The sequence below is a fragment of the Sminthopsis crassicaudata genome, chromosome 4 (assembly GCF_048593235.1).
Source record: "Sminthopsis crassicaudata isolate SCR6 chromosome 4, ASM4859323v1, whole genome shotgun sequence".
NCBI lineage: Eukaryota > Metazoa > Chordata > Mammalia > Dasyuromorphia > Dasyuridae > Sminthopsis > Sminthopsis crassicaudata.
Genome location: NC_133620.1, coordinates 314,757,493 through 314,772,935, shown reverse-complemented (window position 1 = coordinate 314,772,935; position 15,443 = coordinate 314,757,493). Strand labels below are relative to the sequence as shown.

The 15,443-nt window shown below is 34.8% G+C and overlaps 1 protein-coding gene across 1 annotated transcript in view; it reads left to right on the top strand.

The window, feature by feature from the left end:
- CYTH1 (cytohesin 1) overlaps positions 1-15,443 on the top strand; it is a 183,990-nt gene that overhangs the window by 62,856 nt on the left and 105,691 nt on the right. The window lies entirely within an intron of this gene.

Below are 15,443 nucleotides of genomic sequence, written 5' to 3'. Positions count from 1 at the left end.
AAGCGTTAAAGAGACATTTAGCAAATATCTGGAAAGGAAAGTGATGATCAAAAAGAGGCAGCTTCTCAAAAATGAGCCATGCCAGAATTACTTCATTCCCTTTTTGACAGTATTGCAAAACTACTGGATGACATAGATTTAGTTAAATTACTTGTTAGGAAAGATTTTGCTGTCAGTTAATTATCATTGCTATATCATCTGCTAATAAATCATATGCTAGTCAAATATAATCTGATTTTCCTATTTTGTCTAATTCTGTTGTGGAGATGATGGAGAGATGTAGATCTGAAACTAATATAATTAAATGGCTTTGGAAGTGGCTTTGGTTAAACAAACTTGGAATTGTTGTTAATGATCTATTATCAGTAGCATAGCTATTTTTTAGTAGAAATCTATTTTTGGCTCTGCTAATTAACATTTTTATAAACACCATGGTCCTTGATTTTCAGATGTTAACAGGCTAAGAAAGTTAATAGGGTCAAGATTCAAAAGAAATCCTGATGGGCTAGAACATTGAGCTAAATATAATAAGATGAGATTCAGTAGGAATAAATATAAAGTTTTTAAGTTGAGTTCAAAAAAGCAGTACAAGATGGGGGGACCATCTCTTTGGGTAAGATAGTTCTGTAAAAGATATGGGGTTTTTAGTCGACTGCAAGTTTAGTGGGAATCATAAGATTTAAAAGCCTTTGTGATCTTGTTCTACCTTTCCACTTACAGGAATAGGGAATTATTGGTCCCACTCTACTTTGCCAGAACTCATTTAGGGTATTGTGTTAAATTCTGAGTGCTATAGTTTTAGGAACACATGGAAAATGTCCAGAGGAGGGCAGTCAGGATTGTGATAGGCATTATTGTTGTTCTTCAGTCATTTCAGTTAAGTCCAACTCTTTGTGACCCATTTGTGGTTTTCTTGGAAAAGATACTGGAGTGGTTTGCAGTTTCCTTTGACTCATTTTACAGATGAGGAAATGGAGACAAACAGGGTTAAGTGACTTGCCCAGCATCATACAGATACTAAGTATCTGAAATCATATTTGAACTTCCTGACTTGAGGCTCAGCATTCTATCCACTGTACCATTTAGCTGCTCCAATGAAAATCCTTGGATTTCTCTATTGAAGGAAATGAAAAGGTTAGCTCTTAGAAGAAGTCTCAGGGAGAACACTTGATAATTGTGTTAAAATATTTGCAGGGTTGTCATGTGGAGAAAGGACTGGATTTAACTCTCTTTGGCCCCCAAGGGGAGAAACGGGAGCAAAGGGTAGAAATTATCAAGAAGAAAACATCTAGTTTGATGTCAGGGAAAACTTCCTCATGATTAAAACTATCCAAAAGTGTACTGGATTGTCTTGAGAAGAATTGGGTTTCTCTTCCCTGAAAGTTTTCAAGCAGAGAGACTATTGCTTGTCATACATATTATAGTGATAGTTTCTTTCTCTCTTAGGCTGGATTAGATGACTTCTGGTATCTTTTCAAAATCCTCTAATTCTGTGATTTTTTTTGGGGGGGGGGCAGAAACATTAAAAAAAAAATTACCAAATAAGTACAAGGGGTAAGGAGAGTTGGAGGGAAGAAGTTATTAGCATCTGGTAGGATTAGAATAGACTTCATAGAGAAGATGGCCTTAGAGCTGAGCTTTTAAGGAAGGTGAGGATTTTTAGATATAGAGTGAAGCCATTAGATATTTAGATATGGAGGGCAGCCATTCATATGGTAGAAGGTTATTTATAAAGAACAGCAAGAAAAGACCAATTTGGAGTAACATATAATAAGACTAGAAAAGGCAAGTAGGGATTAAAAGTTGTATTGATGATGATAAAGATGATGATTTCAATAAACTAACTATAGAGTTTTATAGTTTATCTAATACTTGACAAATATTATCTCATTTGGTTCTCACTACAATCCTAGAAGATAGGTGCTATTATTATTCCCATTTTACAATAGAACAAACCGAGGCAGAGGTTTCATGATTTGCCCCAAATCATATAACTCATAAGAATCCAGTCTGACTTCAAGTCCAGCATTCCCACTTTACCATTTACCTGCCAAAAGTTGTGAAGTGGAAAAGTTTTACTTGATCCTGAAAGCAATCTGGATTCTCCTATAGAACTACTATGGTTTATTAATCATGGGAGTAACAAAATCAGATTGGTTCTTTTAAAAAAAATCCTCTGGCAACATATGAAGGATTCTTTCTTCAAGATCCAACCTAAGCACCAGTTGCTATATGAGAGAGGAGATTTGAAGCAGGGTGACCAAATAGGAAGCTATTGTAATAATGTAGGTGAGACATAAACTAGGGTGGTAGCTGTGTAAATAAGGAGGAGACAAGTTGAAAAAGTGATGATAATGATGTTGATAATAATAGCTAATAGTTATATGGAGCTGCTTATATGCCAAGCATGTGTTGAATGCTTTATAATTATATTATTTGATGGGCATCACAATCTTGTAAAGTAGACTATTGATATCTTCATATTATGATTGAGGAAATTGAGAAACAGAGGTTAAATGACTTGCCCAGAATTACACAACTCTTAAATGTATGAGACCAGATTTGAAGTCCGGTCTTCCTGACTCTAGTCCTAGTGCTCTATCCCCTGTACTTCCTAGAATTATTAAGATTTGCCCAATATGGAAAAATAGACCAAAAATTAATTGGAAATTAAATAATCCAATCCTCAAGAATGAATGGATCAAAATAACAAATCTTAGAAACAATTGATAATTTCATTCAAGATAATTACAATAATGAGACAACATACCAAAACTTATGGGTTGCAGCCAAAATAGCTCTTAGGGGATATTTTATATTCAAGCCATTTCCCAATTGATAAATGGTCAAAGAATATGAACAGACAATTTTCAGGTGAAGAAATTAATACCACTTCTAGTCATATGAAAAAATGATCTAAATCACTATTGATCAGAGAAATGCAAATTAAGACAACTTCTTGAGGAACCTCTTAGATTGGCTAAGATGACAGGAAAAGATAATGACAAATGTTGGAGAGGATGTGGGAAAACTGGGACACTAATACATTGTTGGTGAAGTTGTAAAATGGTCCAATCATTCTGGAAAGCAATTTAGAACTATGCTTAAAGGGCTATCAAACTGTGCCCCTTTGATCTAGTAATGTGTCCACTGGGTTTGTATCCCAAAGAGATCATAAAAGAGGAAAAAGGGCCCATGTGCAAAAATGTTTGTAGCAGCCCTTTTTGTAATGGTAAAGAAATGGAAATTGAGTGGATTCCCCTCAGTTGAGAAATGACTGAATACATTATGGTATATGAATGTAATAGAATATTATTGTTTTATAATAATGATCAGGCTGATTTCAGAAAAGCCTAAAAAGACTTACATATACTGATCCTAAAGAAGTGAGCAGAACTAAGAAAACACTGTACACTTTAAAACAGGATTATGTGATGATCAACTGTGATGGATTTGGTTCTTTTCAACAATGAGAAGATTCAAGGCAATTTCAATAGATTTGTGATGGAAAAGTGTCATCCATATCCAGAGAAAGAACTATAGAGAGTGAACTATATCAAAGCATAGTATTTTCATCTACTTGTTGTTTGCTCCCCCCCTCTTTTCTCATGTATTTTCCCCTTTTGATCTGATTTTTTTTTTCTGTGTGTAGCATGATGAATATGGAAGTATGATTAGAAGAATTGCACTTGTTTAATCTATATCTGATTGCTTGCTGTCTTGGGGTGGGGAGTGGAGGGAGAGGGGAGAAAAAATCTAAGACACAAGGTCTTGCAAAGGTGAATGTTGAAAATTATCTATGTATATTTGGAAAAATAAAATACTATTAAAAGAAAAAATTGTACATAAAAATGAAGTCCTTTACAGATCTTAAAAAAAAATAAAAGATTTGGCTATGAATTGGATGTAGAATAAATTGATAATGAACCTGAGATTGTGAGTTTAGCTAATTGTGTAGCATGGTCAATAATAATTGGGAATGTTAAGAATAGTTGGTGTACTATATTGAGTAGAATATATATATATCTTTTGGATATGTTGAGTTTGAAATGCTTGTGGAGCATCTAGTTGGAAAAGTCTAATACGGTGATCTGGTATTTGAGTTCAAGAGAGAGAATAAGGCTAGGTATATAGAAGTGATATTCATTTACATAGATGATGCTGTAATTAAACTTTTGGAGACTAATAGCATATATCACTAAGAAAGTGTAGATAAGAGTCGCTCAGGCAAGATCCATAGTGTTTAACACCCATTGTTAGGAGACAGGTAAAGGCTAATATATTAATGAATACTGTTAATAAAAATATTAAAATATCGATAAATATGAGTAGAGCAATGTGTAAACCTCTACTCAAAACCTTCTGTTTTGAAGAGTTTTAGGGCTGGAATTCAGGGGTAGTTTTAAATTAGGAAAATAATCAGAATTTCCAGTCTTATTGTATGTCATTTCCCTTTCCTCAGTTCCTACCTCCCCTCAATGTGAAAGGTCAAACTGGCCTTTTTCTTTCTTTATACTACCCTCCATTTCATATCTTTATTCTTTTGTATTCTCCCTTTCCTGGAATTCACTTTTTCTTTACTTCTATTTCACAGAATCCTCTTCTTTCTTCGAGACTTAAACACCAGCTGCTACGTGAAGCCTTTTCTGATCTCTTTCCCCCAATCTAGTACCCTTCCTCTCATATTCTCTTTCATTTAGCTACTATGTATTTATTTGTATTTGTTCTCTTTATATTTATTCTGAATATGTTTATATTTGTATTTGTATTCTCTGTTAGTATGTAAGTTTCTTGAGGGTGGGGATCCTTTCTCCCTCCCTCCCTCTCTTCCTCCTTCCTTCCCTCCTTCCAGAAGGAGAAGAAAATGAAAGCACTATCATAGAAATGTAGAGGTGAAAGTATCCAGGAGAAAAGAATGGCCAAAGTGTGAAGTAATGCATGAAGGTCAAATAAACATTGCTTAACCCGTTCTGAATTTCCCTTAATGAAGAATAGTGGCATTCTTTTTTAAGAAATAAAAATTCGATATCTTCTGTTCTTTCCCTTACCTCATCTCAGAGAGCCATCCTATATAAAGTTTGAACCAAGGAAGAAAGGGGAAAAAAAAAAAAAAAGCAGTTCTGTAAAACTGAGTAACAATTAAAAAAAAAAATCTGCCATCATATACTATGCAGTATTCCACACCCCTGGTGTTTCATTTCTGCAAAATATAGGGAAGGGAGAAATTTGAAAGGAAAGTATCTTTTCATATCTTTTTTTTATGCCCAAGTATAGTAACTTTCATTTTGACTATGGTGGTGTTTTTTCTGTTTTCATTGTGGTATTTATTTTGTAGACAGTTTTCCTGGTTGTCCTTACTTCTCTTTGCATTAATTCATATAAATCCCTTCCTCTCTGTAATTATCATGACATCAGAGCTACTAAACACTGTAGAAGCAGATTAAAAAGAAATTGGGAAATGCTTAACAAATAAATAAAAATACAATAAAAATACATAGATAATGTTAATTTGTGGGTTTTTTTAAGTCAGTATGAAGTAGATTAGTTTCTACTTGAGTTTGACACCATTAATGTGTACATTATTTCTTATTGCACTGTTATTTATATTAATGTAATATTTCTTTACTCAATCCATATTTCCATTTTGGTATCTATGGGGCCTTTTCTTTTACATTGATCTACTTTGGATAAAAAAAAAATGTCTTGCAGTGTAATGTGAGTCAAAGAAAAGGGATATTTAACCACATTTTTATATACATACAGTTTTTTACGTACTGTCTTCCTTTAGGGAAGGCACTGTATTTTTGCTCTCATATATATTTGGTGCTTAGAACAATGCCTGGTACATAGTAGACACTTAAATGTTTATGTACTGATAGCCCAGCAGTCTAGCCTTGGACATTGTACAGTTCTCTGCTATTTAAATTGCCTTTTATTTCTTTAAGAAACACTTTGTAATTTTATCTATATAGGTATTAGACATTATTTGGAAGATGGATTCTCAGATAGTTTATGCATTTTATAGGTTTTTTTTTTTAAAATAGGATTTCTCTATCTCCTATTGCCTTCTCAATTTTCTTGCTATTAAGTAGAAATGCCATTGATTTTTGTTGGTTAATTTTTCCTTGCAACCTTGTTGAAGCAACTGTCTCAATTAGCATCTTTGCTGTTTCCCCAAAATTTTCTAAATAATCATGTCATCAGCAAAGGGGGATAGTTTTGTTTCTTCTCTTCTTACTTTTACATCTTTAATTTCTTTCTTTTCTTTTATTGCTAGCATTTAAAAACTATCAAGTAGTGGGGAAATAGGTATCCTTGAATTATTGCTTTATTTTTTTCCCCTTTCAGATAACACTTATTTTTTGTTTTAAGTAGCTATTTTTTGTCAAATTAGGAAAAGATCTGTCTCTGATAATACTTTGTAGAGTGTCTTTTTAATAGCATAAATGAGTTTTATTTTGTCAAAGGCACTTAATGAAATAACCATATTGTTTTCAATATTTTTGTTTTGTTTTCTTAATGTTAAATCATCCTAAGATTCCTACTGCAAAGCCAACATGAATATAGTGAATTTTATACATATACATACATATATTTATATATTTTGTAAAAATTTCTACAATCTTTATCATGATTTCATTAAAATTTTTGTATTGATATTCATTAATGATGTGAGCTAATTTATATTAGAGTAGTTTATAAAGCTATTGTCTCAGCATTTAACCTTTCTGTGCCTTACAGTGTCTTTAAAATATGGGGAGTTTGCTGTATAAAAAAATCTTATATAGCTCTAAATCTATAATCCTCTGTGAATCTTATTTTTGTTTTTTATTTTATTTTGGTGTGTGATATGAAATGTAGGTTTATGCTTATTATTTTTCATTTTTCCCAGTGATATTTGTGAAATAGTGAGTTCTTATCCCCAAAGCTGGAGTTTGGGGGTTTATGAAATACTAGTTTTCTATAGGCCTTGCTTATTGTCATGTGTATCTAAGCTATTTCATTGATCTACCACTCTGTTTCTTAGCCAATGCTAATAACTTTGATGATTGCTGCTTTATAATTGAATTTTAGATCTGGTACTGCTAGGTCACCATCTTTTGCAATTTTTTTCCCATTAATTTTCTTGATATTCTTGCCCTTTTGTTGATTTGTTGATGTTTCCAATTTTTTCCAGTTGTTTAGATCTGACTTTATTTCTGTGAGAAGTGTTTTGTAATTGTGTTTATATAATTCCTGAGTAGACTTCTATTTTTCTGTCCTCAGTGTTGTGTCTACAGAGGTTTCTGTTCTTCTCTGTAGCAGGCTTGAACAGGAGGTTGTATGTTTCTATGTGGCAGCGGTCCTCAAACTTTTTAAATAGGGGGCCATTTCACTGTCCCTCAGACTGTTGGAGGTCTGGACTATAGTAAAAACAAAAACTATGAACAAATTCCTATGTACACTGCATATATCTTATTTTGAAGTGAAGAAACAAAATGGGAACAAATACAATATTTAAAATGAAGTAAAGTTAAATCAACAAACTTACTAGTATTTCAATGGGAACTATGGGCCTGCTTTTGGCTAATGAGATGGTCAATGTCTGGTTCCATATTTGTCACTGCTAGTCGTAATAAGTGATGCAAGTGTGCATCCGTTAGTCTTGATCTGGTTGGTAATTTCAAATGTTTCATTCTAGAAAAAGTCTGTTCATAGACATAAGTACTGCCAAAGATGGTTGCCATTTTGAGTGCATGGTAACTGAGATGAGGATATGTCTCAGAAGGAAGAGATGCATAGAAATTATGAAGGCTGCTTAACTTGAATGTGTCTTTCAGAGAGTCACAATTCTGCAGTTCAGCCAGTTCCTTTCAGTAAATTGTATCCACATTTTCAGTGTCAATAGAAAATGGGTTACGGAAAAGCTGTATGTCCTGTTCATGGAGATGAAGCTCTTTAAATCTAAATTGGAACTTCTTTTGCTATTTTTCCAATGAATCCACACATGTTTTGTTTGGGAATGCAATCAACGGTTTTTCTGGGAACAGATTTTGAGTTGTGGGGAGATGGCAGAAGTTTTCCTCTTTCACTTGTTTGATGAGGAGGCCTAATTTTACTTCAAATGTTTTGACATGTGATTGCATATCACAGATGAGCTTCCTCTTTCCTTAAAGTTGCATATTGGAATTGTTGAGTATCTGTGACATCTGTCAGAAAGGCAAGGTGCCATTTCCATTCTGTATCATTGAGTTCTGGTACTTCTTTGTTTTTTGAAAGCAGAAAAGTTGTAATCTGTGGAAGTAAGTCATAGAAACATTTCAAAACTCTCCCTCGACTCAGCCAACGGACTTCTGTGTGATATAGAACATCTTCATACTCAACATTTAGCTCAGACAGAAATTCCTGAAATTGTCTGTGATTTATTGCATTAGCTCTAAGGAAGTTAACACAAGTTACCACAATTTTCATAACAGAGTCCCACTTCAGTGATTTACTACACAGCGCTTGTTGGTGGATGAGGCAGTGTATGGCTATTGGATGAGAATGGTTATGTTTGTCCATCTCTTGGTTAATGCGAGCAATTACTCCTTTCTTAACCCCACCATGCTAGGGGCACCATCAGTTGTCACGCTAGCTAGTTTAGCCCAGTCCAGCTCCAAACCATTCATAGTTTGCCAAACCTTTTCATAGATATTCTCTCCTGTAGTTGTTCCTTTGATGCTTTGCAGTACAGCAAGCTCTTCTATGACTTCAAAATAATCATTCATCCCACGAATAAAAATTAGAAGTTGTGCAGAATCACGAACATCATTGCTTTTGTCGAGTGCCAAGGAAAAATATGAAATTTTTTTGGTGGAGTTTTGCAAATGCTGATGCAGATTGTCTCCCATTTCTTCAATCCTCCGTGTAATTGTAGGTCCTGAAAGACTCATTGTACTAAATAAATCCGCCTTCTCTGGACACATCTCTTTGGCAACAGAAAGAAAGCATTCTTTAACAAATTCTCCCTCCACAAATGGTCTGCCAGTGCGTGCTATTAGCTTGGCAACTTGAAAACTTGCTCACAGTGATGAAATATTTAGCTGCTTCTGCTTCACAAAAATATTTTGTTGAGTTGTCAATGTATTTTTCAGTTTTAATATTTTATCTTTTCTCACTTCTCCAACCAATCATATTCATCTTTATGTTGAGTTTCATAGTGTCGATGCAAATTATATTATTTGAACACAGACACTATATTCTGGCATATCAGACATAGAGCTCTTTCCTTGTACTGCATGAAAAAGTAATCATAAGTCCACTGTTCTTTGAATATCCTACACTCTAAGTTAGTTTTTCTTTTTCTTGACATCATTATTTCTAAGGGATTCCAAATTGCTATTAGTAAAATACACACATATATATATATATATATATATATATATATATATATATATATATATATATATATATATATATATATATATGTATATATATATATACATACATATATATATATATATACACACATACATATATATGTATATGTATATATACACATACACAGCGCTACAAAAACAATATATCAGCAATAACTTTGCCCACACAGAGACATACTGATAGCAATGCCCAACTTCCTCCAAGCTGCCTCTGCACTGTGATGCCTCCGTTTCCCACACTCTCTCTCCCACTTCAGACCTTCACTGCACACAAGTCACTGCTCAGGAGGCCCTCCTAAATGCCCTGGGTTCCTCTGAATCCTGGGATCAATTCTCATAATTCAGTGCTGCATGATCGTACGTGCTGCACTCATAATTTATCATAATCACAGGCAAGACTGTGCTTATATGTATATAACTGTGCGATATATTGTATGTGCAGAATGAGCTTCAATGACAAATCGTACATTGGGGCTTACGGGAGCGGTCATTGTGTGACTTGAAGCTGCACGAATGTATGGGGACCTTAAGAATCTGGAGGGGGATGAAGCAGTACACCAGCTCTGCACCCCTTCATACTCAGGATAAGTGGGAGGCACTAAGGTCAGACCCCCAGTGATTATAAGGTGATGACATGTTAGCAATATTCCATCTCTTTATGAAACTACAGAACATACACACAGTGATAAAACTGATGACCACAACAGCCAGACATGAGGTCACTATGGATACAGGGCCACGGCCTAATACCAGGAGCCTCACTCTGGGCGACATAGCAGTCAGTACGCCACATGCACTAGAGAAGAAGCCATTATTACATTGTCATTACAGCATAATGATAATGATATAGTCAAGCAGGGACTTGTAGTACTAACTGTTACTATACCCAGGCACCAGACACAGCCTATATATTCCCTCTGTAGCAGCCGTGACATGTGCAGCATGCACTGTACATCCCTCCTGCCTGTCTGTTGTGGTGGCTTCCATTATTAGAAGGCTGCGGGCCATCAGTTCTCCGTCTTCTGCATCTCGCTTCCTTCCCCACACCATACACCCCGGCCTGGGAACTCATCTCGCCTCGTATCGCCTCACACTCTGTCTCCGCAGCCTCAGACCAGTGTGGGAAGTGTGCATTGCTAACGCGAGTTTAGGTTGAATGTCACTTCTGGTCTGATTTTGCCATAACCCGGCGGGCCACATAAACCTCCTCAGCAGGCCGTAGTTTGAGGACCCCTGCTATATGGTATACTGTTCTCTGGATGCTACTTGGAGGCAAATGTAGCATTATTGTTACCAGTTAGGCCTCTAGAAGTAATTGGAGATGATTTACCTCAGCCCTGATTTAAAAGCCTAGTTTAGAGATTGATCAATGAATTAGTAAAATATTAAGGGCCTGCTATGTGCCAGGTATTGTGCTAAGCTATAGGGATACAGGAAGAGGCAAAAGAAGTTCCCTTCCTGCAAGGAGTTTACAAGCTAATGAAGGAGGCAACATGCAAACAAATATATACAAAGCAAGATAAATAAGAAACAATTAAAAGAGAGAAAGCACTAGAAATCAGGTGGATTGGGGAAGGCTTCAAGTGAAAAATAGAGTTTTCATTGGTATTTAAAGCAAGGCAGGGAGATCCGTAATTGGAGTAGGGGAAAGAGAGCATCCAAGCACTGAGGACAGCCAAAGAAAATGCCCAGACTGTGAGAGATGACGTGTCATGTTTGTGAAATGTCTAGGAATCCAGTATCACTGGAATGAAGATTTTTTGGTGGGAGTAAAGTGAAAGATAAGGTTAGGAAACACAGGGTTATGAAGAAGGTTAAATGCCAAATAGACCATTTTATATTTGTTTTTGCAGACAATAGAAAGCCACTGGAATCTTGTCTCACATTTCCAGACCTTGACAATTTTGTTGTCAATTCATGTGAATTTAGGTGTATTAGAGAGACAGGTTTCTTGAGATTCTGTGGTTTGCAGCTGTAAAGTATTACATGAAGGAGTACTGGCATAAAAAATAGGTGGTGGTGATTGTTTTTTAAACCAATTTCAATAACCCACCCTGGGAGAACTAGAAAGCAGTTTGGCAGAAATTAGATTTAGATCACCTTGTAACATATACTAAAATAAACTCAAATTTGATACATCAACTAATAATGAAATATCACATCACCCCAAAATTAGAAGAGAATGAGATAAAATACCTTTAATAAATATGATTTGGATTTGGGGAATAGAGTGGAGTTCTTAATCATACTATGGATAGAGTAGATCATAAAAGACAAAAAAGATGATTTAGTCTATTTAAGTTGAAAATTTTTTTTTTACATGCTCCAAATTAATGTAACCAGAATTAGATAGGAAGTTTTTAATTGTAAAAATATCTTGGCATCCATTATTTCTGATGAGGATCTAGAATCTAAGATATTTAGGGAATGAGCACAAATATATAGGACCAAGCACCATTCCCTGGTATATAATGTTCAAAGGATACGAATAATAATTGTAAACTATTGAAAACCACTTTAAAAATTGCTCTAAAACATCAGTAATACAAATGCAAATCAGAACAATTCATATATATTAAATTCACAAAGGTGATAGAATAGTCATTGTGGGTCTAATACACTAGTAATATAACTATGATTTGTCTCAACTATTTTGTAAAGCAATTATTGATTATGTAAAAGACCTGACTACAGTGTCCATATACATTGACTCAGAGATTGCACTATTAGCTCTATATTTATGTCCTATATACATAAAATATTCAGAGCAATACTTATTTTTGTTGAAATAAACAGCAGGAAACAAAGTAGATGTTTTTTAATCATGGAACAATTAGACAAATTGTGGTAAGTGAATGTAATTAAATGTTATTTATATGGTAAGAAAGCTGTATGTCAAGAAAAAGAAGAAGCCTTAGGAAACCGTGTATGAGCTAATGCAAAGTGAAATAAGCAGAACCAAGAAAAGAATACCTGTGCACACACACACACACATATGTGTGTCCTGGAAAAAAAACTTGATAAAAAGGGACTTTTGGTATAGAATATTTATTATATTGTCAGATATAATTGCTATGTTAATTGAAGTTAATGAGGTGCTTCCCCCCTTTTAAAACATCTTTTTTTTAAAGAATGGCTTGTTGCCATTCTCCAATTGATAAATGGTCAAAGGATATGAACAGACAATTCTCAGATGAAGAAATTGAAACTTTCTAGTCATATGAAAAGATGCTCCAAGTCATTATTAATCAGAGAAATGCAAATTAAGACAACCCTGAAATACCACTACACACCTGTTAGATTGGCTAGAATGACAGGGAAAGATAATGCAGAATGTTGGAGGACATGTGGGCAAACAGGGACACTGATACATTGTTGGTGGACTTGTGAATACATCCAGCCATTCTGGAAAACGATTTGGAACTATGCTCAAAAAGTTATCACACTGTGCATACCCTTTGACCCAACAGAGTTTACTACTGGGCTTATATCCCAAAGAGATCTTAAAAGAGGGGAAGGGACCTATATGTGCAAGAATGTTTTTGGTAGCCCTCTTTGTAGTGTCCAGAAACTGGAAACCGAGTGGATGCCCATCAATTGGAGAATGGCTGAATAAATTGTGGTATATGAAGATTATGGAATATTATTGTTCTGTAAGAAATGACCAACAGGATGATTTCAGAAAGGCCTGGAGAGACTTATATGAACTGATGCTGAGTGAAATGAGCAGGACCAGGAGATCATTTTATATACTTCAACAACAATACTATAAGATGATCAATTCTGATGGACATGACCCTCTTCAACAATGAGATGAACTAAATCAGTTCCAATAGAGCAGTAATGAACTGAACCAGTTTTGCCCAATGAAAGAACTCTGGGAGATGACTGTGAACCACTACATAGAATTCCCAATACCCCTATTTTTGTCTACCTGCATTTTAGATTTCCTCCACAGGCTAATTGTACACTATTTCAAAGTCCGATTCTTTTTGTACAGCAAAATGATTGTTTGGACATGTATACATATATTGTATTTAATTTATACTTTAACATATGTAACATGTATTGGTCAACCTGCCATCTGGTGGAGGGGGGTGGAGGGAAGGAGGGGAAAAATTGGAACAAAAGGCTTGGCAATTGTTAGTGCTGTAAAATTACCCGTGTATCTATCTTGTAAATAAAAAGCTATAATAAAAATTAAAAAAAAAAAAAAAGAAAGAATGGCTTGTTAGGTAGGTGACAGATGGTTATATTTAGAAATGATTGTGATTTAATAATAAAAGTTACTAAAAAAGATTTTTTTTTAAAGCAAATACGGGTTTTTATTTCAATTTCCTAAATTAAATTTCAGTCACTTCTTGTTTCTCTCATTCAGCATTGTTCTTTACATTTTCTCTCCAAGATAAATCTAATTATTTATCTAAATGTTATCTATCCAATGCCATGTGATAGTCTGGGCAAAAAGCATGTTTTCATCTACTTGGATGTTCTTTTGTGGATGCTTAGGCTCAATTATTTTGAATGGATCATGGATTTCATTAGTGAGGCTTTGTAGTGCTCTGTAGCTTTATTTTTCCAGCATGATGTCATCCACAAACAAGAGAACTGATGACCTCATCACTTATTAGGAATTTTTTCTTCTATTTGAATTCTTCCTTGGCTATCCTCCATGACTCTGGTGAACATTTTTAGAAAGCATATATCTTCCAATGATCAGCAATTATTAAACAAAGTTGTCTGCTTTTGTTTTTGTCAAAGAATCTTAACATGTGCATCAAAAGAAATTTGTTGGAAGAGAAACTTTAAAACTCTGGGAGACTCAAAGAACAGTAGGAAAAATATAGGAACAGTTTGATGCCAGCATGTTACCAAAATTGACCAGTGCATAAGAAGTGGCATAAAAATCATAAAGGAAATATATAGTCAGAAAGGAGCAATAATACTGGTATTCTCATAATGTTACTAGAAAGGCTTCTAGAAAATCTTTTGAATAAATTATATACTTCAACAACAATACTATATAATGATCTCCTGGTCCTGCTCATTTCACTCGACATCAGTTCATGTAAGTCTCTCCAGGCCTTTCTGAAATCATCCTGCTGGTCTATACATTTCAGTGATGCATTCAATTTAATTAATTTTATCAAGCACCTGTGATATATGACAGATTGTGCTGGAGATGTGAAGGTAGAAATGAAAGGTTCTGTTCTTTTTAAATTTTTATATCATTTTCTCTTTTTTTTTGATAACTTTTTATTGACAGTACATATACATGGGTAATTTTTTTACATCATTATCTCTTGCACTCACTTCTGTTCCGATTTTTCCTTTCCCTCCTTCCATCCCCTCCCCTAGATGGCAGGCAGTCTTATACATGTTAAATATGTTATAGTATATCCTAGATACAATACATGTGTGCAGAACTGAACAGTTCTCTTGTTGCACAGGAAGAATTGGATTCAGAAGGTAAAAATAACCTGAGAAGGAGAACAAAAATGCAAACAGTTCACACTCATTTCTCAGTGTTCCTTCTCTGGGTGTAGCTGATTCTGTCCATCATTGATCAATTGGAATTGAGTTAGATCTTCTCTTTGAAGATATCTACTTCCATCAGAATATATCCTCATACATTTTTGTTGAAGTGTATAATGATCTCTTGGTTCTGTTCATTTCACTCAGCATCAGTTCATGTAAGTCTCTCCAAACCTCTCAGTATTCATCCTGCTGGTCATTTCTTACAGAACAATAATATTCCATAATCTTCATATACCACAATTTAGCCATTCTCCAATTGTTGGGCATCCATTCATTTTCCAGTTTCTAGCCACCACAAAAAGGGCTGCCACAAACATTTTGGCACATACAGGTCCCTTTCCCCTTCTTTGGTATCTCTTTGGGATATAAGCCCAGTAGTAACACTGCTGTATCAAAGGATATGCAGAGTTTGATAACTTTTTAGGCATAATTCCAGATTGCTCTCCAGAATGGTTGGATTCATTCACAATTCCACCGACAATGCATCAGTGTCCCAGTTTTCCC